This window comes from Podarcis tiliguerta (assembly GCF_965153285.1).
Source record: "Podarcis tiliguerta genome assembly, chromosome: Z".
In the NCBI taxonomy this organism is placed as follows: domain Eukaryota; kingdom Metazoa; phylum Chordata; class Lepidosauria; order Squamata; family Lacertidae; genus Podarcis; species Podarcis tiliguerta.
In genome coordinates, this window is record NC_139553.1 from 7,939,458 (window position 1) to 7,964,531 (window position 25,074).

General features: G+C 44.0%; 1 protein-coding gene across 7 annotated transcripts in view; it reads left to right on the forward strand.

Annotated features, from left to right (window-relative positions):
• Positions 1 to 1,030: 1,030 nt before the first annotated feature.
• Positions 1,031 to 25,074, forward strand: part of TNC (tenascin C) — an 83,442-nt gene continuing 59,398 nt past the window's right edge. For 4 of the 7 annotated variants that reach the window (XM_083422818.1, XM_083422820.1, XM_083422821.1 and 1 more), the window contains exon 1: positions 1,053 to 1,534. The gene's annotated coding sequence lies outside the window, so the exon portion shown is untranslated. Of the gene's footprint in view, positions 1,535 to 25,074 lie in introns of all 7 variants that reach the window. The other 3 variants (XM_083422824.1, XM_083422819.1, XM_083422823.1) reach the window with 3 other exon arrangements.

The window sequence follows — 25,074 nt, forward strand, 5'->3', positions numbered from 1 at the left end:
TGTACTTTTGAGGCAACCCTGGCCCTCTCCCCTTAAAAACAAATGAAATTATAGAAAACTAACTTTAAAAGTACACATAACAATTTTAAAATGATTTGAAACATCACCCCATTAAAATATTAAAATGGGGAGGATTTTATAAAGGAGTGGAGAGAAGGTAGGACCACGAGAATCTCTGCTCATTGTCTGTCTCTGTTGACAGGACTGCCTCCTTCTGGTCACATTGTGAACTGACACTCGCCCAGCAATTCAAGCTGAAACATCCGGCAGAAACACCTTGAAGGCAGCCCTCAAGGACCCCCTGGGATGGGGCTTTGCCCATGATCTTGTTCGAGCACTCCACAAGGGTGTTGTGAATGTCCTTGGCACAAGACAAGGTAGCTCAGTCAATAGAGCATGAAACTCTTATCCGCAGGGTCATGGGTTTGAGCCCCACATAGGGTAAAAAGATTCCTGCATTGCAGGGGGGTGGACGGGATGGCCCTCATGGTTCTTTCCAACTCTACAATTCTATGATTCTAAGAGATCTGGGACTTGATCAAGCTGAGACACTGAGTGTAGGGCAGACTCTCTACCTAGACCGTGCCCAGCTTGGTAGCTGTCAGCACAGGGGTCAGTGAGTGCCTGCCACTGTCAAAACTCTGGGAGAGGCACCTGTAGACCAAGTGCAGCCACAACTTCAGCTGGTTGCGCAAGGCATAAAATTCCTCGAATAAGAATCGCAGCTGACTCTGTTCACCTAAGCATCTGCTTTTGAGATGCCCCAGCTATCAACAAAGCATATACTTTTCATGAGCACTGGAAAACTAGTTCACACTTGTGTGTGTACACATGCACACACTGGATATATGGTGCTGCCTTAAGAGGACTGTGCTAGAGAGTCCTGGCAGCCTTAGTGATCTGATGGGAGGTGTGGGGTGGGTGTGGGTAGGTGGGTGTTTACAAAAATATAATGAAATGTGCAATATTCCTTGGGGAAATGCTCTCCCCTCTGAATCATTTGATGCCTTGAGCTGTGTTTCCTCCACACACACACACACACACACACACACACACACAGTGCCTTAGTGGGGAGGAAAGGGGGTGCGGTTATGCCTTCCTCTCATCATAAATTACATGCAAATGCCTTTTGTGCCTCCGCTCCTATATATGTGAGTGCCTGTGTCTTTCACACAAGCAAGCGCAGAGTCCAGAGAGGACCTGTGCCTTTAATTTGCCAACTGCAAAACTACAGAGTCTGTGCCTTGAAGGCATCCCATTACAGTGGAATGAGCTAAGGATCTACTCAGCTATATAAACCAGCAGAAACTGCTTACTCTAACCAGAGTTTGCCTTACTGTCAAACATCCTCCCTCCCTCTCTTTTCCCCCTCTCTCTGTCTTTCTCTCTCTGGCTTGTCCCGTCTATACCATAGATGGGACAAGTTTTCTGAATTTTTCCCCTCAAGACAGAAGCGGACAAGAGTAAAGCATCCTATTTATCCCCTGGAGACTTGACACACCACAAGGAACTAAGACATATCAAAGGCAAGCAGGTAAGTCTTCTCTCCAACATTGAGCATGGCATTTTTCAGGGGATGGAAAAGTAAATGTGTTAGAATAGGTTCCATTCTTTTATGGTTCTTTTTTTCTGAGTTGCTGGAGTTTGGACCTGGAGATGCTTTTGAGATTACTAGCTGATATAGATATAGATGATACAGATACAGATATAGATATATATATATATATGCAGAAATTTAAAAGTTTGTTTATTTTGTGTAATGCCAGATGGGATCAGATCTGTGTTTCTATGGTGTTTTCAGTGGATGCATAAATTAGCCAATGAATGAATGAGAGATAAAGGCATGCTAATAGAGGGTGTGCATGCACACACACAGCCACACACACCCCAATTAAAGTAGCAAAGCAAACACACAATGAAAATGGCAAGTGAGGATGGGGAAATGGGGGTTATTCATGTTTCTGAGACTTCAAGGGGTGATGGAGATTAACTGATAGCATTGGGAATGTAACCTTTTAAAGATGCAAATGAACTTTGTTCATTGTAAAGAAAGAAAGAAAGAAGCCCGTCTTGTGTTTGGCGGTGGATTCCAATTTCTTCCTGAAATGTGTGCGCCTGGCTTCCAGACCAAAAAATTTAAAGGCAAAGTTCAGCATGTATCTTTCTTTCATTTGGCTATTGAAAACAGAGGGTGATCTGTGCCAGAGGATGGAAAATGCTTCTCTTCTCCCACCTCTCCACAGCTCTTGAAGCAAGCTGCTTTTTTTCCCACACTGAGCAGCCTATCGCTCTGATAGTTTTATTCATCTCTACACTTTTCTGTGCACCAGCTGGCTGAATAGTGCATTTGTGCAAGCATGGGATCTCATGAGTTGAATGAGAAGAAAAATGGGTCTGTAACCCTTGGCTTGGCTAAGTAGCTGGATCTAGCTTCTCAACTTGCCAGCTACATGCAGTTGTATAATATCTTTCAGGACAGGCTGTAGGTTTTTATTAATGGAACATTTTCTTGCCCACTTTCCCAAGTACTTCAGAAGTCTTGTGTGATGTAGTATGGATCTGAGGCTGGCTGGTCCTATTTCATTCAGAAGCCATACCCACTGGGTTGGATCCAACAATTCTACTTGGAGTAGACCCATTGAAACTATTGGACCTAAGTTAAGCATGTCAATGATTTTCAGTGGGGATCTGTCTCCATATGGTTAATATTGTGTTCAGAAGGGTTTACTCTCACCTAAGAGTGCTTAGGCTTACAGTCTTAATTCAGAACTATCACACAGTTAAAAAGCATCAATGCTGTGAAATCCACTTTGAAGATTGCACTGAATTCTGCCTAAAGTGAAAGTTGGAATCTTAAAGGAAACTATCATAGGGTTTTTGATAAGCAGCTTTTTCAAAGAGGAGAGGTTGTTTTCGCCTATTCATAGATGAACCCAAAGCTAAGCCATTTAAAGTTGTATTCCTAACTAAACACCCTATCAGACATAACAGAAAATGTGTCTGAGGAAATGCCTGAAGGATCATGTTGCATCTACCACTCAGTCCCATGGGAGAGAGAGCAGTAGCCTGACCTTATGAGTGTTTGCTCCAAACTAACTCCCGCTTTGCTTAATAGAATTACTCACAATGAAGTAAGATTAGATTCACAACACTGCAGTCTTAAACACCATGGATGGGGAACTGGTTTCGGGCTAAAATAATAATAAAATAAAGCTTCCCCACTCAGGCAAGCGGGGCTACATTGCACAACCTGCCTACCTGTGCAGGTGAATCCCCCCAACACTGGGAAGTCATTCAGCAAAGGGGCCAGGGACACAGCAGTGAGGCCAGGCTGGGCTCTAGGACCCAGAGACCCCCAGCAGCAGGCAGGGTGGGATGGGGAATCCCTGCATGAGGGTGCTTGGTTTGCACCCCCTCAACATCATGTGCTCAAGGCCATGGCGCCCCTGATCCCGCCACACTACATCCCTGCTTTGTACGGTAGACTAGTTTCACTCACACTTCCCTCTCTGTTTTCCACCCAGGCAACAAAAAGGCACCATCCAAGTTTAAGGACATATCCCAGCTGGGGAGGCAGAGTCTGGGGGGGGGGGATGCTCAAGGAGGGTATGATGTAAGGCTGGGAAGGGGATATGGCTGGGTAAAAGAAGTGTCACTGAGGACAATGGTGGCCTCCAGCTAGCGAGGTCTAGAGGACTGCATTTGGGATAAGTCCCATTAAACTCACTTCTGAGTAAATGAAAAGAGGATGCGCCAAGAACATGCATCAGAATAGGCTGTGGATTGTGCACGAGAAAGCACATGGGACACACCAGCCAGATTGCACCACATTCAGCTTACAGTCCTCCTTGTATCAGCTCCCACTTTCAGCATCCCCTTATGAGGAAGTCTGAATACAACCCAGCCAGTAGCACATTTAGGATTCAACTTGACACACAGTTACCCGGGAACAAGTGCTATTGAACTTAGTGCCGCTTACTCCTGACTGACTAGACTTGCCTGGGACTGCCAAGAAACTGCCTGGACAGAGGGGTGTGTGCACTTGCAACTCCCCCCCTCCCCGCCTGCCAGCTCCTATTTCACTACTGTGTCTTATTTCATCCCCTTGCAAGCGCACACAAAGCAGCATGTAGTGCTCCCAATGGCTATTGTTTTAAAGCAACTGGTAATTTATTTATGGCACAGTCTTGGATCAGTTTAATGTGCTGAAAGTATAACTGGTTCCACTTTTGCTGGGGAGAAAACCTTAGCAGAGAAACCTTAGCAGAGAAACAATTTCCACACCTGGCTACCAGAGGTGGAAGACAGGTTTACAATGAGACCTCTCCTTCTTATTGGGATCCCACTCTCACACAAACAATCAATGTTTAGCAGGGGGAATTACAAAACTCTTCAGGTTTAGAGTTCAGGTTGTGTTGGGAAGTAATGCCCTGAATACTGTAGATTAGTTTATATATTCAGTAGTACAGTTGGGACGCGGGTGGTGCTGTGGGTTAAACCACAGAGCCTAGGACTTGCCTATCAGAAGGTTGGCAGTTGGAATCCCCGCGATGGGGTGAGCTCCCATTGCCCGGTCCCTGCTCCTGCCCACCTAGCAGTTCGAAAGCACGTCAAAGTGCAAGTAGATAAATAGGTACCGCTCTGGCAGGAAGGTAAACAGCGTTTCCGTGAGCTGCTCTGGTTCGCCAGAAGCAACTTAGTCATGCTGGCCACATGACCCAGAAGCTGTACGCCAGCTCCCTCAGCCAATAAAGCGAGATGAGCACCGCAACCCCAGAGTCGGTCATGACTGGACCTAATGGTCAGGGGTCCCTTTACCTTTTCCTTTAGTACAATTGGTCAAGGGGGCAGGACCATTATTTGTGCAGCAACATCCAAATGTGTAATCAGCCTACCTATTGTCTAGGTAGGTTGCCCTTGGAAATGAGGTGGGTCAGATAAGGAGGTGATGGGACTATCTTTAGATCAGGGTTTCCCAAACTTGGGTTCCAGCTGGTTTTGGACTTTAGCTCCCTTTCCCCCTAGTTACCAGGACCAGTGGTCAGGGATGATGGGAATCATAGTCCAACAACAGCTAGAGACCTAGGTTTGGGAAATTATGTCTTGCAATCTCATAATTGAGGGTCAAGGAGGTGGAAATATGTGAGATGAGGTAAAAGAAATAAGCAGAGTGGGGTACTGTAAGCTCTAGTGGGGATTTGGCCACAAGCTTCCAGAGTCCAAGAGACGTACAGTGGTACCCCGCAAGACGAATGCCTCGCAGGACGGAAAACCCACTAGATGAAAGGGTTTTCCGTTTTTTGATGCGCTTCACAGGATGAATTTCCCTATGGGATTGCTTCGCAAGACGAAAATGTCTTGCGAGTCTTGAGATTTTTTTTCGCTACCCACCCCCTTTTTCTAAGCCGCTAAACCGCTAATAGCCTTTTAGCAGCTAATCCGCTAATCCCTTAAGCCTTTAATAGCCGCTAATAGCCGCTAAACTGCTAATAGCGCTAAACCGCTAATAGCGCTAATCCGCTAAGCCACTGATAGGGTTGCTTCGCAAGACAAAAAAAACACTAGACGAAGAGACTCACGGAACGAATTAATTTCGTCTTGCAAGGCACCACTGTATTCTTAATGTCTGCTCCCAGATATTGGAACTCCCACCCTGGAGAAGCCAGACTGGCTCCTTCCTTGCTGGCCTTCCCCTGGAAGGTGAAGACTTTTATGCTCCAACAGGCTTTTGGGGACTGGCTGCTTTTAATTAAAGGGCTGGTGTTGTGCTGTTTTTTTTGTAAATCCTGGTATGTTTAAACATATTTAATATAGTTTAAATTGTTGTTGTTGTTGTTGTTGTTTAGTCGTTTAGTCGTGTCGGACTCTTCGTGGCCCCATGGACCAGAGCACGCCAGGCCCTCCTGTCTTCCACTGCCTCCCGCAGTTTGGTCAGGCTCATGTTTGTAGCTTCGAGAACACTATCTAACCATCTCGTCCTCTGTCGTCCCCTTCTCCTTGTGCCCTCCATCTTTCCCAACATCAGGGTCTTTTCCAGGGAGGCTTCTCTTCTCATGAGGTGGCCAAAGTATTGGAGCCTCAGCTTCAGGATCTGTCCTTCCAGGGAGCACTCAGGGCTGATTTCCTTCAGAATGGATAGTTTGATCTTCTGGAAGTCCATGGGACTCTCAAGAGTTTCCTCCAGCACCATAATTCAAACACATCAATTCTTCGGCGATCAGCCTTCTTTATGGTCCAGCTCTCACTTCCATACATCACTAATAGGAAAACCATAGCTTTAACTATATGGACCTTTGTCAGCAAGGTGATGTCTCTGCTTTTTAAGATGCTGTCTAGGTTTGTTATTGCTTTTCTCCCAAGAAGCAGGCGTCTTTAATTTCGTGACTGCTGTCACCACCTGCAGTTTAAATAATATATAGTTTTAATTCTATCAATGTTTAATTGTATTTTAATGATTGATTTTTCTGGTTTTAGCAGTTCTCGTTTTCATCTGTAAGCCTTGAATCCCATCAGGGGAAAAGGTGGGGTATATATATTGTAAGGGACGCGGGTGGCGCTGTGGGTAAAGCCTCAGTGCCTAGAGCTTGCCGATCGCATGGTCGGCGGTTCGAATCCCCACAGCAGGGTGAGCTCCCGTCATTCGGTCCCAGCTCCTGCCACCTAGCTGTTCGAAAGCACCCCTAAGTGCAAGTAGATAAATAGGTACTGCTTTATAGCGGGAAGGTAAGCAGCATTTCTGTGTGCTGTGCTGGTGCTGGCTCGCCAGAGCAGCTTCGTCACGCTGGCCACATGACCCGGAAGTGTCTCCGGACAGCACTGGCCCCCGGCCTCTTAAGTGAGATGGGCGCACAACCCTAGAGTCGGACACAACTGGCCCGTATGGGCAGGGGTACCTTTACCTTTATATATTGTAAGCTGATTAGTCCTTCTAGCCCAGGATGCCCCAATTAGTAGACAGCAAACAGCACCTGAATGAAACATGTGCTGCACCTGAAAGAAACGGCATCTCTTCCCTACTGCAGTTTCCAGCAACTGAGCCATGTTTCAAAAGCAGCTGCTGAAGTTCAGAAAGCAACAGGAGGAAGTTGGGTGCAGGTAGCAACACAGCAGGGGTGAACAGGTGCTTGACTAGGCAGAACCTGATATAAGATAAGGGTTGATGGAAGCAGGTTGATTAGGGCGGTAGTTGTATCAGCTGTCTAAGTGCTAAGTCTCCTCATGCTGCTGCCTTGAATAGGGATGGGGAGCATGCTGCCCTTCAGATGCTGCTAGACTAATTTCCCGTGCAATGTTCTACTTGCTCCTTCTTTTTTAATTAGGTTTATATAGGAGAGTTGGAGGGACGGGAGCTGGAGCTATCCACTCCCTCCACCACTTGTCTCATTCACATATTACTAGTATTGCATAAAAGAGTAAATAAAACTGAGGTTTCGTTGATAAAGAAGAAAATGTTTTTTTATTTACACTTACTTCATATTTAGAAGGATATCTTTGAATTCTAAGTCAACATGGTGGAGCTACTCTCTCATGGCTGTCTCCTGCAAGAGAGGAGGAAGGGGCGGAGCTTGTGAGTTTGGCAGGAAACCACGTAGGGGAAAATACACTGTCTCTTGCTCTCAATGCTGCCCTCTGCTGACTGTGGGCTTGCAAGGTTGCTAACACTTAACATTCTCAGGACATTTCTGACCTTAGGGATGCATGGTATCACTTTGGCTAAAGGTGTCCAAATGGACTTTGAATTGAGGATGGGAGGGAAATGTAGTATGGTTCACATTCTAATGAAAACCTGCTTCATCTGCACTTCATGAAATAATGCACAAACTTAAATGTGTCTCCCCTGAATTTTGCAAACTGTTCCTCAAGACTTCCTTCCCCAAAAGTGGATTGCTCTGGTAACATGGCATTTGGCGGCAAGATGTAGGCAACACCAGCAAATTCCCCTCAGGGAACACACTGGTGAAGCAGCACCAAGCAAGACTGAATCCTCCTGTCTATTGCATGGCTGGTGGATGGGGAAGGAGGGAGCTCCTGTCCCTATGTTTAATTAGGGTTTAAAAATCCTATTAAATATTAGCCCCGCACCCAAATTGATTTGGGGGTGGATCTTGGATTCCCCAGGTTGGCCCAAGTGGGTGGGGGATTGTGCACAGTGTTAGTTTTTGGAGCTAGAGTTTGACACGGACACGACTGCTAGCCAAAAATCAGCTTTGACTGCTAGTTCAAAAACCAACAAATATCAGAGGGAAACCTGAGAATGAAACAAAAATGAACAAGTTAGTGGCCCATTTGCTGGTGAAACACAAAGCTGTTAAGAGTGAGCAATGATCTGCTTTGTATTCAAAGGATGCTCTCAGGTTTGGCCACAGTATTTTCTTCTCCTCAGACTCTCTTTGTCAGTGGCAAATGTTCTCCACATGTGGGAAAAATTAAGAACCAGGCACTTGTCCAGGAAATCCTGAAATATCCCCCTCCCCAAATGTGATGTAAATAAGCCGGAGAGTTGGGAGTTCCTTGGCCTGACAAGAGGCTGTCTGTCTGGCAAGCAGGATGTGTGGGGAGGGTGCGGGAATGGGAGGTGGGTTTCAGTACTGCTTTCTGAGGAGCTGAAAGGAGACTTGACATGTCTTCAGCCATAATGAGTAGGCAGAGCCTGCCATGTCCATCTAATTAAGGTTAAAATACACATTTCATTATGCAGAAACCTGATTGCCCTTTCTCTCATGAGAATGTTTCTTGTTTGATTAGAAAATGCTAGGGAGAGCTTTAAGGACTTGCAGCTGGGATTGGTGGGAGAGGGAGACCTCTGTGTGAATAGACTGGTCTCATTCACATCAGAAGCAGGGTTGTTGTTTTTTTCAGTCCAAGGGCCACATTCCCTTCTAGGCAACCTTCCAGGGGCCACATGCTAGTATTGGGCAATGCTAGAAGCAAAAGTTAAAGCCATGGTTTTCCCAGTAGTGATGTATGGAAGTGAGAGCTGGACCATAAAGAAGGCTGATCGCCGAAGAATTGATGCTTTTGAGTTATGGTGCTGGAGGAGACTCTAGGACATTTAGAATGCAAGGCAGATGTTCTACCATTGAGCCACATCTCCTCCTCCCATGAGAAATTTGCATCCTATGTGGAGATGGCAAGGAGAGAGGCTACTTGGTGTAGCCCTGATCTGTGTTCATGTGGTGGTGTTAACTGTGAGCAGAATCGCCAAACAGGGCTGCTTAAGCACACATGTTGAGTCCAGATTAGCTGTTTAGTGTATATTTGGTAGGAATGGGTGCTCAGTGTATACAGAGTAGCAGATTCAGCTTTGCTGCTGTGAAATATGTGGAACAGCGCTGTGCCAATCTGTCTCCTTGGGAGGAATTGAAAGCAACGCTAACTTACCAGTTTTGCAACTGGATAGCGTTAGTGACTTGGTGCAAACATATGAGCTCCAGAGAGGTGATTGAGGCCACTTTGCTCCTACCCAATCATTCTGCCACTGTGCTGTTTAGAATGTCACCCAAACCCAGGCTCTTGGTTTAGCTGTTTCCAGCCTAACTACAAGCTTCAACCAAGGTTTGTCCTAGGGCAGGGGTAGGCAGCCTAAGGCCCATGGGCCACAAGTGGCCCATGGGGGGTCGTTTAAGTGGCCCACAAGCTGCCCCCGAACCGAGCCGCCTGCTCGGCAAGTCCCCATGCACTGTGCTAAACAACTCCCCCCCCCCCCCATGTTTTGTGCTAAGGAAATTAGGATTGTATGAGATCCCTCAAGTTTGGACTCAGCTACATTAGTCAAGAAACAGTGTTTTGAATATGTTATAAACATCTGGCCAGATGATGCCGGAAAGAAAAAAAGAAAAGAAAAAAATTCTAAGCAATCTTCCATAGCGATCCCCCCTCCCTTGTTAAAACAATTTAATTTCTGACTTATTTATAGTGGTTTTTTCCCTGTGTGTAGATCCACCCAAGGTCCATTCTTCCAGAGCAGAACACTGCTATCTTTTCCAAATGGAGATTTTCTCACAGAAGGCTGCTTCCATTGACTTGTTCATCTGTTGCTCATAGCTAAATGCATATTGTAGTTTTCTCCTTGCAAAATCAGTGGTGCACTTAGGGAAGGAGTTCAGGGCAGAGGTCCAGTGCAGCACTCAGCTGACTGAGCAAGGACTGGCTTACCACATTTTGAATTAAGTGCAGAAATGCATAGCGCCATCATAGAGAGGGTCCAAAGGAGATAATGTAAAGTTATTCTATCAATTGTTCTGGGACCTTTTTGCATACAGATGCCCTATTGCTGAGCTACATCCATCACTTAGGCAAAGAATAACTTTTTACACCATCATTCAAACACTCAAACAGATGGGACCAACAGCTCAGAGCTAGAACAATTCTATTCATTCCCTGTACATCTAGCGAGACTAGTGACTGGGAGTGGCCACCGAGACCATATAACACCGGTCCCAAAGACCTACATTGGCTGCCAGTACATTTCCAAGCACAATTCAGTGTTGATGCTGACCTTTAAAGCCATAAATGGCCTCAGCCCAGTATACCTGAAGGAGCATCTCCACCCCCATTGTTCAGCCCGGACACTGAGGTCCAGCACCAAGGGCCTTCTGGTGAATCCCTCACTGTGAGAGGTGAGATTACAGGGAACCAGGTAGAGGGCCTTCTTGGTAGTGGCACCCACCTTGTGGAATGCCCTCCCATCAGATGTCAAGGAAATAAAAAACTACCTGACTTTTAGAAAACATCTGAAGGCAGCCCTGTTTAGGGAAGTTTTTAATGTTTGACACTATTTTTAATATTCTGTTGGGAGCCACCCAGAGTGGCTAGGTATAAAATTATTATTATTATTATTATTATTATTATTAGGTAGCCAATGCATTTCCCTCCAGACATTTTGAACTCCAAGCATACCCAACCAGCATGGGAGAGTCAGGGAGAGTGGGAGTTATAGTCCAGATCTAGAAGGTACCACACTGGCTAACAGTGGTCTGCACACATTCATTCTCATGTGAACAAGGCTCAGGACATTTTCAGAACTCCCAAAATCAGGGGAGAAATCTGAATGAGAAGCCTTTTATAAATATCCCCAGATTCAACAAAACTGGGGGAGGTTGCCAAGTTCAAACCATTGTTCCTTGTCTTGGCTATGGAAGACAGGATGGTCAGTTTTCCTCCTCTTCTCTCCCTCCCTGCTTCTGACATCCTTTTAAATACAAACTGACAGCTTCTCCTTTATGTAAATCCTTTTTCTCTTAGCTAAACAACATACACAGTGTGCCTTCAATCTCTCCACAGAAGTTTGCCATTTAGTTCCCTGGAGTGCTTCTCTGAATCCATTCCAACTTGTCAATTCTCAAAGTCACTACTCAAAAAACAAAACAAAACAAAAATCTCAATGGTGCTGAGTAAGAACAGAAACATTACTTCTACAGTCTCTGCAATGTTCCTTCCCCTTTTGCTAACTCATTTCACTGTGTGACCATTTATAGTCCCAAACTAATGTTAAGACCCATTGTCATGATCAGACAAATCTAGCTGTGTGTGTGTGGATAGAGATAGATAGATAGATATAGATAGATAGATAGATGATAGATAGATAGATAGATAGATATAGATCGATATAGATCGATATAGATAGATGATAGATGATAGATGATGGATAGATAGATACATGATAGATACATGATAGATAGATATAGAATCACATTCTGTTCCTTTCTCAGCATAAAACGGTCTTCAATAAATGTCTGAAATTCAAAAGTGAGGATGTCTTTCAACTCTCTACTGGAAGAATATTCCATAGCATGGGACACTAATGTCTGACTTCCAGTTGACACCACTCAGGCATCTGTAGCACAGGGGACAAGTTGCAGTGCTCCTCCATATGATCTCAGTGATTAAGCTGCACTGAGGGCTCAGACTGTTAAGTTGTGGGTGAACATATCAGACAACACAGCGATTCTTCAAACAGCTCTTATTTATTCAGAGGCCAGAACAGAACTGAGCTGAAGGGCTCAGTCAGCCTGCTTATATAGAGCTCCAGTACAACGTTACTGTAGCAACTTTCTAAAACTATCCAATCACTGAACGTCACTTTTGATCCTTCATTTGCATAACTGTCTACAGTATCCCCCTGCTGGCCCAGGGTGAGAACTTCAGTACATAACACAGACAGTCCTTAAGGTATTCATTTATCAACATAAAAGGCTTGAACTTGGCCTGGCTGCATGTGGGCTGCCAGTGCAGATGCTTCAGCAAATGTGTCACAAGCTGCTAGTCATCTGCTCCCTTCAGCAGTATAGCCACTGCATTCTGCAATAGCTGGAACTTCTGGATCAGGCCCAAAGGAAGTCCCAAATAAAATGCTTTGCAGTAATCCAGCCTCAAGTTTACCTGGGCTACAGCAACCAAGTTATCATTATATGACCAGACAAAGCTGGTAAAAGGCTATCCACAGAGGTCACCAGGGCCTTTAATGACAGACCACACATTTAAAGCAACATTAAACATAGCTTCTCCTAAAGAAAACTAGGAACTATAGTTTGTTAAGGGTGTTAGGAGACCCTTAGTCCCTTTAAGGAGCTACAATTTTCAGAGTGGTTTAACAATCAATCCCTCTTTCCTAGGGATGTGCAGGGAGAAGGGATGAATGAATATTGAAATGAAAGTTGGAAAAGCTAATGTACTTGGAGCAGCAATGCAGGGAGGGGAAAAGAAGGAACATAATTTGAATTAATTTGGTAGTAATTTGTTTAAAATTATTGAAAATCAGTAAAAAAAATAATTGGCAATCCCTCTTTCCTAGGGAACTCTGGGAGCTGTGGCTCTTTTAGGTTAATAGAGGTCTCCTAACAGCTCTTAGCACCCTTTACAAAGGATGGTTCCCAGAATTCTTTGGGGAAGCCAGGACTATTCAAAATGGCATCAATACTGCTTTAAATGTACAACGTGGCCTAAATGTACCTCCACTCTCTTTTATGGGGATGGTGAGTCGATAAGTTTTCCTTCTGATGAACTTCCTGCTCCCTCCTCCTAAATAATTCCTGGGTTGCTCGGCGAGTGTTCCATCCATTGCTTGCTAAGAACATTTCTGTACTAGTGTATTTACATGTGTGGGAAGATGAAAAATCCCTATCCACCATGCACGAGACCACATAAATGGTTCCTAGAAGGCTTGTGTTAATCTCCTCCACACATCCCCACAGCTGCTTGGCCTAGTTCTGTCAGATGTGGTGAAATCAAAAAATTATCTTCTCTGGGAAGGAGAACGAGAAAGTGGAGATTCAGCACACCATCTTTCAGCAGAGGGCGCTGGCCCTTTTAGGCCTGCGGGCACATCTGAACTGCTTGTTTCCATTCTCAGCCATTGCCAGTAAAGACTGCTATCACTGATTAATGCAGACATGGAAATCGGTTCCATCATACTGGGCAGTAAAAGGAAGTTAATGGTGCCCACTGGCAGGGGTGGAGTTTGGTTTTTCAAATTTCAGTGGTGCCTTTTGTGAGGCCAAAATTTGGTCGCCTACCCACCCCCTTTCTGATCAATTCACTACATAGTTGTAAATCCCTGAGGCGCCCCTGGGCTCAACTCCCAGTGTGACGGAATCACTGCTGCCCTAAATCCGGCTCAGCCACTGGGACACTTGGGGTGGAAGGTGTGGAGCCCAGAAGTAGGTGAAACTAGAGCTGATGACATGCAGAGTTGAATTCATTCTAGTTTTTCTCCAATAATCCTCCTCCCTGCTGAGTTCTACAGGGGGCAGCATGAGACTAAGGAGGAGGTAGAAGCTCTCAGCCAGGGCTATGTCCTGGGCTGGTTGTAAGTAAGGAAGAAGATTAGAAGAGTCTGGCTCTGGGCAGAATGTGGTTGGTGGGGCAACAGCCTCTTTGCCTTAATGGACCAGGCTTGGCGGGATCAAACTTTTCTATTTTAAAAAAGACCAGATTGGCTTCATCCAGTGGAACAGCTATTCAGTAAATGGATTAATAGTTAGAACACCATATTAGGAAGGCCTGTAGCATACTGAACAACTGCCCCATTTTAACCCGGACTTCCCGGAATTACAAAAGCCACCCTGGCTTCTGATTCCAACCCAGGAGGTCCTGGGATTTCTTATGGTTCAGTGCTTTCTTTGGTTCTGTGCCTTCACTGACTGGCTGCCACTGACCGCTGCCATACACACACAAGGAGGGCCACAGCAATGTACTTCTGGAAGCCGGTGCCACTTCTGGAAGTACATCACTGTGGCCCTCTGTGTGTGTGTGTGTGTGTGGTGGCAGGCAGAGGCACATGGCAGCAGCCAGCCAGCTGACAGGCATGCCCATGCATGAGTGAGCAAAGGTAAGGTGACATCAGGTGTATGTGCGGTGGAAGTGAATGTGGGTGAAAGGTGGGGGCAAGTGAGTGGGCATCAGACATCAATGAGTGGGTGAGTAAGTGGTAGGATGGTGTGTGTGTGTCTCTCTGTGTGTGTGTCCCAATTTGCCCACCTTGAAATAGTGGAGGGTGTGCTGTAGAATCTGTGATCTGTGTGTGTTTCAAAAAAGAAGTCCCAAGGATCCTGAAACTAAAACATCAGCCTTATGTTTAAACATTAGCTGCTGCAATTTATTTTGGGGCGTGGGGGAGTACAAAGGGTGACAAAAAAAGAGAAAAGAATTACAAGGCCTATATGTATGAAAGCTATAAAGAGCTTGGCATAATTCAAAGTGAAGTCATTGACAAAAAATGAGCTCCCGACCATGTGTAACTTGGCAAATGAACTTTCCAAAGGCATGTTTTAAAAAAGATCTTTTTCAGATCTTTGCCAGCTCCACATATGTCTTTTCAAAAAGGAGGGGTGGTTGGAAACAGGGTGGTGGGGAAACTGGCTGCACATGTAGTTGGGGTGTGGGGGAAACTGATCTGAAAACTCCAGTTAGTGTTTCGGTGAAGGCAAAGTACTGTTCTGTGTTGTGCTATTTTATTTAATTTATTTTATTAGATGTATATCCCACCTTTCCTCTAAGGATCTCAAGGTGGCATACCTACTTTTCCTCCTCCCCATTTGATCCTCATAAAAACCCTGTTCAGTCATTTAGGCTGAAAATGCATGAATGGCCCAGGGTCGTCCAGTGAGTGTTATGGCTGAGCAGGGATTTTGAACCCTGATCCCCCCAGGTTGAAGTCTGACACTCTAAACACTGGCACTGGCTCTCATTAGTTCTGCCAAGGTGGGGGTTGTCAGCCAGACATCATGGCACACACACACACACACACAAAGCTTTTATTGTTGCTCTGGGCAGGTGCCCTGGAATCTTGAGTTTTCATTGTTTTTTAAATGTAAGCCTTTAGCTGGAAAGAAAGTTATGAAGCTAAATCTGCAGTTACCTTTTAAAGTGAATTTCTGTAAAATGGGAATGACTGTGATGTGACCCCCCCCCCCCCGGAATTGTGGAATGCTCCCAGCAACAGCATCAGGGTGCGTGGGTGAAATCAAGATTGTCTCCACAATTAGGGCCTTTCTACAGAAGGCAGCATTTCAACTACGCAGAAGCCAGAGAGTTCTATACAAACAAAAAAAAAAACATGTGTTTACATACACAGCTCTGGCCCCTCCATTCAGGCAATCAAGAGGCATTGTCACACTTCAAGGGCATATTCCAGACAGGCAGAAACACTGGAGGAAGGTGGGGAGCAGCATCTGTGAGGTTTGTTGCCTGGATGTGTCACATTCTGCTCCAGACCCTGAGGTTACACACCTCTGCCTTCGAGGAGTAAGCAGGTACTGGACTCCTCCAAGGCAACATCCCTGCTTAGGGGAGCCTGGCAGCCTAATGAAATGTAAGCAATGGATTTTATTGAGGGGAAATTGCAAATGGGGATTTGGTCACTTACACATCACCAAAGAAGAGGACAAAAAAGAGGTACAGAGTAGTCCAGAGTTGCAGGAGGGAAGTCAGGCTGGCTAAAGCTCAGAAGGAGTTCAGGCTTGCAAGAGAGGTTAATAATAATAATAATAATAATAATAATAATAATAATAATAATAATAATAATAAAAGGTTTCTTCAGCTATATAATAAAAGGTTTCTTCAGCTATGTATGTCTGAAGTAATAGGAAGAACAAGCAAGTGGCAGGTCCTCTGTGTGGGGAAGACGGAAAAATGCTATTGGTGATAGAGAAAAGGCGGAACTACTCAACACCTACTATGCCTCTGTCTTCACCCAAAAGGAAAGTGATGCCCAGCCTGGTGATAACAGAGTAACTAATGTAAGGAGGGAGCTGCAGCCCAAGATAGGAAAAGAGGTAGTAAGGGAACACCTAGATACTTTAAATGAATTCATATCTCCAGGGCCTGATGATCTGCATCCATGGGTACTAAAGGAGCTTGTAGATGTAATGTCAGAGCCTTTGTCTATGATCTTTGAGAATTCTTGGAGAACAGGTGAGATCCCCACAGACTGGAGGTGGGCAAATGTTGTCCCCATCTTCAAAAGGGGAGGTGGGAAAGGAAGACCCAAGTAACTACTGACCAGGAGCTTGATGTTGATACTAGGGAAGATCTTATAACAGATAATTCAACAGTCAGTCTGTGAGCATTTAGAAAAGGATGCTGTGATTACTAAGACCCAACACGTGTTTCTCCAAAATAAGTCATGCCAGACCAATCCAATTTCTTTTCTTGATGGAATTACAAACTTAGTGGATCAGGGAAATGCTGTGGACATAGTGTATCTTGATTTCAGAAAGGCTCTTAACAAAGTTCCCCATGATATTCTCATGAGGAGGCTGGTAAAATGTGGTAAAATGTGGGTTGAACGAGGTAACTGTTAGGTTTAGGCTGGCCAGGCCCAAAGAGTACTCATTAATGGTTATTCATCATCCTGGAAAAAAGTGACAAGTGAGGCGGTGCAGGGTTCTGTCCTGGGCCCATTGTTGTTCAACGTCTTTATAAATGATTTGGATGAAGGAGTTGAGGGGATGCTCATCAAATTTGCAGGTTACACATAACTGGGAGCAGTAGCTAATGCCACAGAAGACAGACTCAGAATTCAAAACAATCATAACAGATTGGAGAACTGGGCACAAGCTAACAAAATAAATTTCCATAGGGACAAATGTGTCCATCTCTAGGTGCCACAATTTAAGAAAGCTGTTGACAAGCTGGAACGTGTGCAGAGGAGGGCAACCAAGATGATCTAGGGTCTGGAAGCTAAGCCTTATGAGGAACGCTTGAAGGAGTTGGGTATGCTTAGCCTGGAAAAGAGGAGACTGAGAAGAGATATGATAGCCATCTTCAAATATCTAAAGGGCTGTCACATGAAACAGGGAGCATACTTGTTTACTCCTTCTCTGGAGGCTAGAAATTGAGGCAATGTCTTCAAGTTACAAGAAAGAAGATTCTGAGTAAACAGTCAAAAAAACTTTCTGACAGTAAGAGCTGTTCGACAGCGGAACAGACTCCTACAAGAGGTTGTGGACTCTCCTTCCTTAGAGGTTTTTAAGCGGAGGTTGGATGGTCATCTGTCATGGATGCTTTAGCTGAGATTCCTGCATTGCAGGGAGTTGGACTAGATGACTCTTGGGTCCCTTCCAACTCTAAGATTGTATTATTCTATGCAATTAGTATATGCTGATTTATGCAAATCTGGAAGTAATTACTATACTTTAAGCAGAAATCAAATGCATCCTAGTCTAGTGGGGAAGACATTAATTAGGTGGTCGGTGTTCTTCCTTGGTCTGCTAACCAGGTGCTTACTGTTGGTGAGCAGCTTCCCTGGACCATAGGAAGCTACCTTTTACTGAGTCAGATCTTTGGTCCATCTAGCTTCAGTTAGTGTCACTGGTCATTAGTCATTGGTCCATCTAGTCAGTGCCAGTGGCTTTTCAGGGTTTCAGGCAGAATTCTCTCCCATCCCTACCTGGAGACACCAGGAATTGAACCTGGGACCTTCTGCATGCAAAGCAGATCTTTCACCACTGAGGTGCTCTCCCTTCTTAGGGTTGTTTATCTGCAATCCAGACTTGGACTAGGCAGTTATTCAAATGGAGGATTCCTTCAAACAGGCTTCCTTCCCAAGTAGAGGACCTTCCTGTGCAAATTAGGGTACATGGGCACCCTAGGTGGGGTAGCTGAATTTTCAGCAGGTTCTAATCTAAGGGCACGACATTGCCTGTAATGAGCTTGCAGAGGCGGAGTGAGTGAGTGAGAGTTTCCAAAGAGAAGCTGGCAGGGAGGCGGGGAAACAGGTTTTTTGCTTTCCAGGGAGTCATTTTGTGTGGCCTACTTCTGAAGCTCCATTTCCATTTTTAGAACAGAGTTAATGTTCCCCCTCTTCAGTCTGATCGTTGCTGCTCATTGTGCCATGGTGACCTGCTGTTTTCAATCTATGGCCTTTGTATAAACTGGATCTACCCGAGGCCCTTTATGGACAGGCTCTGGAAAAGGGTGGAACATAATAGCAATGGCTTTGCTGATAAGAGGCAAGCTTACTGGTGGGTAAGGGTGGGAAATGCTGTCCATGTTAGTTGACCTCCATTTCTCATTTAGTGCTCCACATCAGTTTGCACTTCTTTTTAAAGTCCTCATGAACATTCATCAGCATTTTAGTGTAAATTTTTCCTAATATGTATATTTTTGAATGTAGTTTTTGCCTGCTAAACAAATTTTTGCAAGATCATTTTCTCCAACATAATGCATTTATTCACATGCTATTTCCACTAATATATGCATTTCTATGCACAGTTTACCCTTGCATAGGCAGTGTTGTGTGCATCACATGACCAGGAGAAATGCATTGCAAAATTCAGAGGTGTGTGAATTTTGAAGGATTGCTGTGTTTTGGATTGCATTTTGTTTTGGAAAGTGTGAATGAAGTAGGTTTGCCTTAAAATGTGAATTGAATTAAATTCCATCCCCTGCCCCTATTAATGGGTGATTTACCTTATCACTTTTCCTTATCACACAAACAAGCACACACACACAACCAAAACAATGGCCTCTTGCAAATCATATCAATAACTTGAATTGGCTGATTTGCCAAAAGCCTCTCACAGACATGCTCGTGTTCTTTTCTCATTTTGTCATATGTCAGTTTCCATGCTGTTGATGAGTTGCCTTTCGATGCTTGCATTTTCTAGTGCTTCATGATCCAATTAGTGGAGCCAATTTGACTCTCCTAAAATGAGATCTATCTGTGCCCAACAATGCTCACAAAGTTCAGGCCGGGAGTGAGCACCCTCAGATTGAGGTGAATGAATGTTGTGCTATGTATTGGGATTGTCCATAGGCCAAATCCCTCATCAGCCCTACTTCATGCCCTCCTTGAATGTTTATCCCTGGCAGGAATGTTCCATTGAGCTCTGATAATACCTCTTGGTTATCAGGATGGCGGATAGAGGGGTGTGTGTGTATGTGTAGAAACTAGCCTACTCTGCAAAGGTGAGATTTATGTTAATTGCTCCACCCACTTTGCCTTTGGTCACACCCACATGCTTTTGACATGTCACCCCACAAGGTTACCCAGAAGAAATAAACCCATTGTTCTGGGGGGGGGGGAGGAGATGATTTTCACCTGTGGTTAAGACAGAGTTGTCTCTAAACTGTCACCTTCTTCATTTGAAAAGGTGCTCTTCATTTCTGAGTCTATTCCAGATTCCTTTAGGACAGGGATGTCCAACCAGTAGATCGCAATCTACCAGTAGATCCCTGGCTCATCCTGGTAGATCTTGGGATCTTTACCATGTACAAAAAGTTATGGGGGGAAGCTTAAAAACTCTGGGCAATCCACCCACCTCACACACACTCCTCCACCCTCCAGTGACAATGGGTAGATCACTGCCAGTTTTTCATACTGGGAATAGATAACAGTCTCTTGGGAGTTGGACATGCCTGCTTTAGGGGTATTGACAAAATTTATGCAGAGCTGCTTTCCTGTGTGAACAAACTATGTCTGCCTTCATTGTGTATGAAGCCTTCTCTTCCCCCTGTCCCAAGGCCCCAGAAAATTACCTCAAGCCTGGGAAAGGCATTGAAGGCAGGGTAGGTTCTCCAAGTGTTTTCCTACTGAGAATTGGGATCATAAGTGTCAATATTTCCAATGGGAAATTCTGTGTATAATTTCTACCAATAGTTCCTACCACTCAGACTTAGGGAGTGGATAGGACGCCACTGATTTGTTTCAACACATTAATTTACAGTGAAAGAAAAAAAGAAATTGAACCTGCAGCCTGGTGGTATGGATCAGTTCAGCTGACACCAAAATATACATATGGTTTCTAAGTGGTGCACAATGAGATTTTTTAAAATGTAGTTGATAATTGCAATAAAACTTCAAAAATAGAAAACTTAATTAAAAGAAAAAAATCTTCATCAAGCAACTCTAACCTACAAGAGCATTCCTGAAAGACAGTTACATGAAGATTTTACAGAAGCGTTTACATATCTCAAAACCTAGCAACACAAGAAACTCACACAGAGCAGTTGCTATTTGCCTGTGATTGGCAAGGCTTTACCCACCCTGGAAGGGCTAGTATGCCTGCAAATTTCACCCACTTCTATCAAAAGGAAGGAAAGGTATAGCCATTTTTCTGACCTCAAACAGCAGTGGGATGGGGCAAAGTCCACTCCGATAAAATGAGAGTCAAATAAATCAGGCAGCCTATGGAGCACTTTGGAAATTGTTGGGCAGTTTTCTGAAGCTTCAAGTTCAGGGTGAACCAAAATTTATAATCTGTGCCTATCCCTACTACATAGTAGAACTGGAGGGATGATGGACTGCGCTTTGGGTCTTTGCTAACAAGTTTGACGCCAACCCGTCTTAGCCAAAAACACCAAGCAGTGAAACCTTTCACAGCTGAAGCTCATCCACTGTAGCCATGAATCTATTGACTGCTGTGGGTTATGTCAGATAAACTTTGGATACTTTTTATAAACACAGTTGCTTTGAGTCAGATGTTTGAATAAGTAGCACCAAGGAGTGCATTATGTAATGGTTATATTTAGCTGGCCAGATTTACGGAAAAGCCTTGCCTAAATAAAAGGATCTCCACGCTCCTCATAACTCACTCCTGGAAATGAAACAATCAATTTTGCTCTGTCTGAATAAGCAACTGGCATTCATAATTCAGAATTAGTCATTCTGTGTTCATGTCTCGGTATTTAATCTCCTGTAACTCCTGTTAATTGCATATAATTAGCGCCAAATCATTGAGACATCCCTGTTACAGATATCCCATTAACAAGAGATGGCAGATGTGCTGAGGTCTGCTTTCCTCCTGTTTGACATATTCTAGCCATGCAAGCAAGAAAGAAAACATAAATAAGCCTCCCAACTTCTACTAGTAAGATGGCATGACTTCCTCTTCCTTTTGAACAGTCACTTAGCATTCGATAGCCACTGAGAATACTCTGAACCTATTGAGATTTGGGGATGCTCCCCCATGTAGAGTCACACTCCATTTTGGGGGGTATTTATCCAAACTTTGGCATTCCCCAAGTTTGCTCTTTCTTCCACCTTTTGCATTTTGGCTATGTTCAGAGAACTGAGATTACAATTTGGTTCCCCATCCCTAATATATACTATCACCCTTCAGAAGTTTATAGACTCCAATTCCCATCATCCTTAGCCACTGGCCTTGCTGATAGGGGTTGATGAGAGATGGAGTCCAACATTTGGAAACCCATAGGTTCCCCCATCCCTGGTATATATGAATGAAATATTACTACATACCCCTCTAAGCACCCAACTGATCACAGCATTCTGCAGGACAGGGTGTCTTCCACAGACCATCTTATCAGGAGGTCCATTTCGCCCAGTACTGAAACCAGGACTTTAGTGTGGCAGCACCTACCCTTTAGAATTCCGTCCACTTATATATTGGATGGGCACCTTCTCTTTTGTCCTTTATGTACCTTCTAAAGATGGCCTTCTTTCAAGAAGCCTTCTAATTTATTTTCTATTTTACTTACTACGTTTATATACCACCTTTTCCTCCAAAGAGCTCAAGATGGTGTACATGGTTCTCTGCTCCTGTTCTATCCACAGAACAACACTGTGAGGTGGGTTAGGCTGAGGGACAAGTGACTGGACAAGTCACCAAGTGAGCTTTATGAATGAGTGGGGATTTCATTGGACATTATTGGAGTCAGGCCAGCAATTCATGCTTTGCCAGATGAGCCCATGAAGGGGCTGAAGCTCACAGAGCTTTCCTGTAAAATTTGCTAGAGAGAACTCTCTGAGATCACTTCCTTTGCCTGCCTTGGTAGGAAGCTGTAACACTACATAGTTCCTTCCTGCATGGGTAGCCTCCTCTTGCTTCATCATGCTTCCAAGTTGACCACATATGCATGTCTGAGCTCTGCAGCTCAGAAACCATTTTTGTATTCTTGTAACTTAGATAGTAGTTATAAACCTGCCTTTATTTTGCGTCTGTAAACTGATGCTTCAATACCTAGATTATGTAAGTAAATACTACTTTTATTTCTTCACAGAACAATGTTTGTGTGATTGTTCTTGTTTAAGAGGGGTGGGGAGGGAGAGGTAATACCAGGAAAATCCAGCCAGCCTTAAAATCATCCTGGATTGTTGTTCCTAGAATGTCAAATCAACCTTGTCTTAGTTTCCAAATTTAAGCTACAAAGGATGATACTCTACTGATCTTACTAACGTAAGCAAGGAATAAATAATAAGTAAACAATATATCCTCTCTTAGTGTCTAAACCCATTCCTACATATTTGAATCTTGGTCTCCCAGGTCCTAATCTGACACTCTAATCATTACACCACACTGGTTCTAAATAGTTATATTTTATCCCAGTTGTTGTATGTGCTGCGTGTGTGTGTTTCTATTAGCAATTGTTTCAAAGGCTTATATAGAAGTAGCCATTTTACATATTTCTTTGTTATGTTGTAAATCATTTTGGGATGGCTCAGGGGGAGCAATTAATAAATTAAATGAAAAAATTATATATTAAGATCAACAACAGTAAGCCATGCCTGTTTCTTGAGAGTGTCTAGAATTTGCCCTTAGAGAGATTGGGTTTCTCTTATTTTACCATTGCAAATCAAGTTCCTTTGCATTTGTTTAGCCAGAGAGAAAGGGAATCATCTTTCCCCTTGGTGATGGCTTCATGCTGTGAGTTCCTTTTGAAATTCTATCCATGCCTGCCCATCATTACATCTGCTATAAACAAAGGGATCCATTTACAGCCATCCCCAAACAACACTGGCAAAAGTTCCTGTCAAACACAGTTTTTTCCCCTCTTTTGTGATGGAAGAGTCACAGGCCAATTCAAGTATAAATAAAATAAAATAAAATAAATAAAATAATAAAATAAAATAAAATAAAAAATGTATAGCAGAAATATAGGAAGCTGTCTTATGTTCAGGTCATTAGACCACCTAACTCAACATTGTCCACACTGACTGGCAGTGGCTTTCTAGGATTTCATTGTTGTTGTTGTTTAGTCGTTTAGTCGTTTCTGACTCTTCGTGATCCCATGGACCAGAGCACACCAGGCACTCCTGTCTTCCTCTGCCTCCCGCAGTTTGGTCAGACTCATGTTGGTAGCTTCCAGAACACTGTCCAACCATCTTGTCCTCTGTCGTCCCCTTCTCCTTGTGCCCTCCATCTTTCCCAACATCAGGGTTTTTTTCAGGGAGTCTTCTCTTCTCATGAGGTGGTCAAAGTATTGGAGCCTCAGCTTCAGGATCTGTCCTTCCAGTGAACACTCAGGGCTGATTTCCTTCAGAATGGAGAGGTTTGATCTTCTTGCAGTCCATGGGACTCTCAAGAGTCTCCTCCAGCACCATAATTCAAAAGCATCATTTCTTTGGCGATCAGCCTTCTATATGGTCCAGCTCTCACTTCCATACATCACTATTGGGAAAGCCATAGCTTTAACTATATGGACCTTTGTCCATGAAGGGGAGGATTTCATTAGGGGATCCTATTCCCAGCCCTACCTGGAGATGCCATGTGACCTTCTGAATGCAGCACAGGTGCTCTGCCACTGAGCTATTGCCCTTCCCCTCATAGATAAATTTGTCAGGTAATGACTGAGGACCTTTGTCTATAACAATGCAAGAGCAGCAAGAGAGGTTACTGCTGGCATGCCTTCAGCCACTGTTTCTTCCCCGTTAGGAACATCAGAAGAGCTCTCTTTTGTCAGGTCACAGTCCCACCTAGTATTATTAGCAGATAGGGCTTTTTCACTATTTACTTATGACTGATATTCTCTTCTAGTTTGCTATTGTTGATCTTCGTGTTTTATTTGCTTGAAATGTGTGGTATGGATTTTCTGTTGTGTGAGTCATTCTAAGACCTTTTAAAAAGAAAAAAGAAAGGAAGCAGCAATGAATGAATTAAATGACAACAACTATGATGATTGGAACATCCTAGGATCATCAGAAAAGCCCTGCTGAATCAGATTAAACACCCATCCAGCCCCACATTCTGTTCTCACAATGGCCAACCAGATGCTTCTCAGAAGCCCACAAAGAGGACAGGAGTTCAACAGCACATGGGTATGAGTATGAAAGTTCACATTCCAGATCCCTGTCATTGTGAAGTGGATGTGAATATATATTATTGATGCTTGTCCCAAATACCCACTGCTGCTGATAATCTCTGCCTTCAAAGAATAGCTCCCATCAGCCATAGCCAACATCATCAATGATTTGGGGATACTGAAGTTGAATTCCAGCAATATCCAGAGAGATAAATGTTCCCCATCCCTGCAATAAAGTAAAATAACATGGGAAAATCCTTAAATCCCTATTTTATTTTCCCACTTTCTCCATACAGTTGAACTATGGAAGGCAGAGAGTCTTTTACCCATTAAGAAAGAGCAGCAATGGCAATGACATATCAAAAGTCTTCTCACTCCTGCTGTGTCAAAAGCTGCAATCCTCTCAATCTGCCTCCTCTTTCCTTTTTCTTTTTCTTTTGAAAAACCCAATCCCTTTCAAGACACACTGGTTCCCCCCCCACCAAGTGCCAAAAGATGGCCTGTGGCCCAGAGTCTTTTGGCAGCAACTGGATCTACTAGCAGATTTTCATTAAGCAAAGCAAGCCATTTCAAGCTGTTCCCCATGAAAGCCTC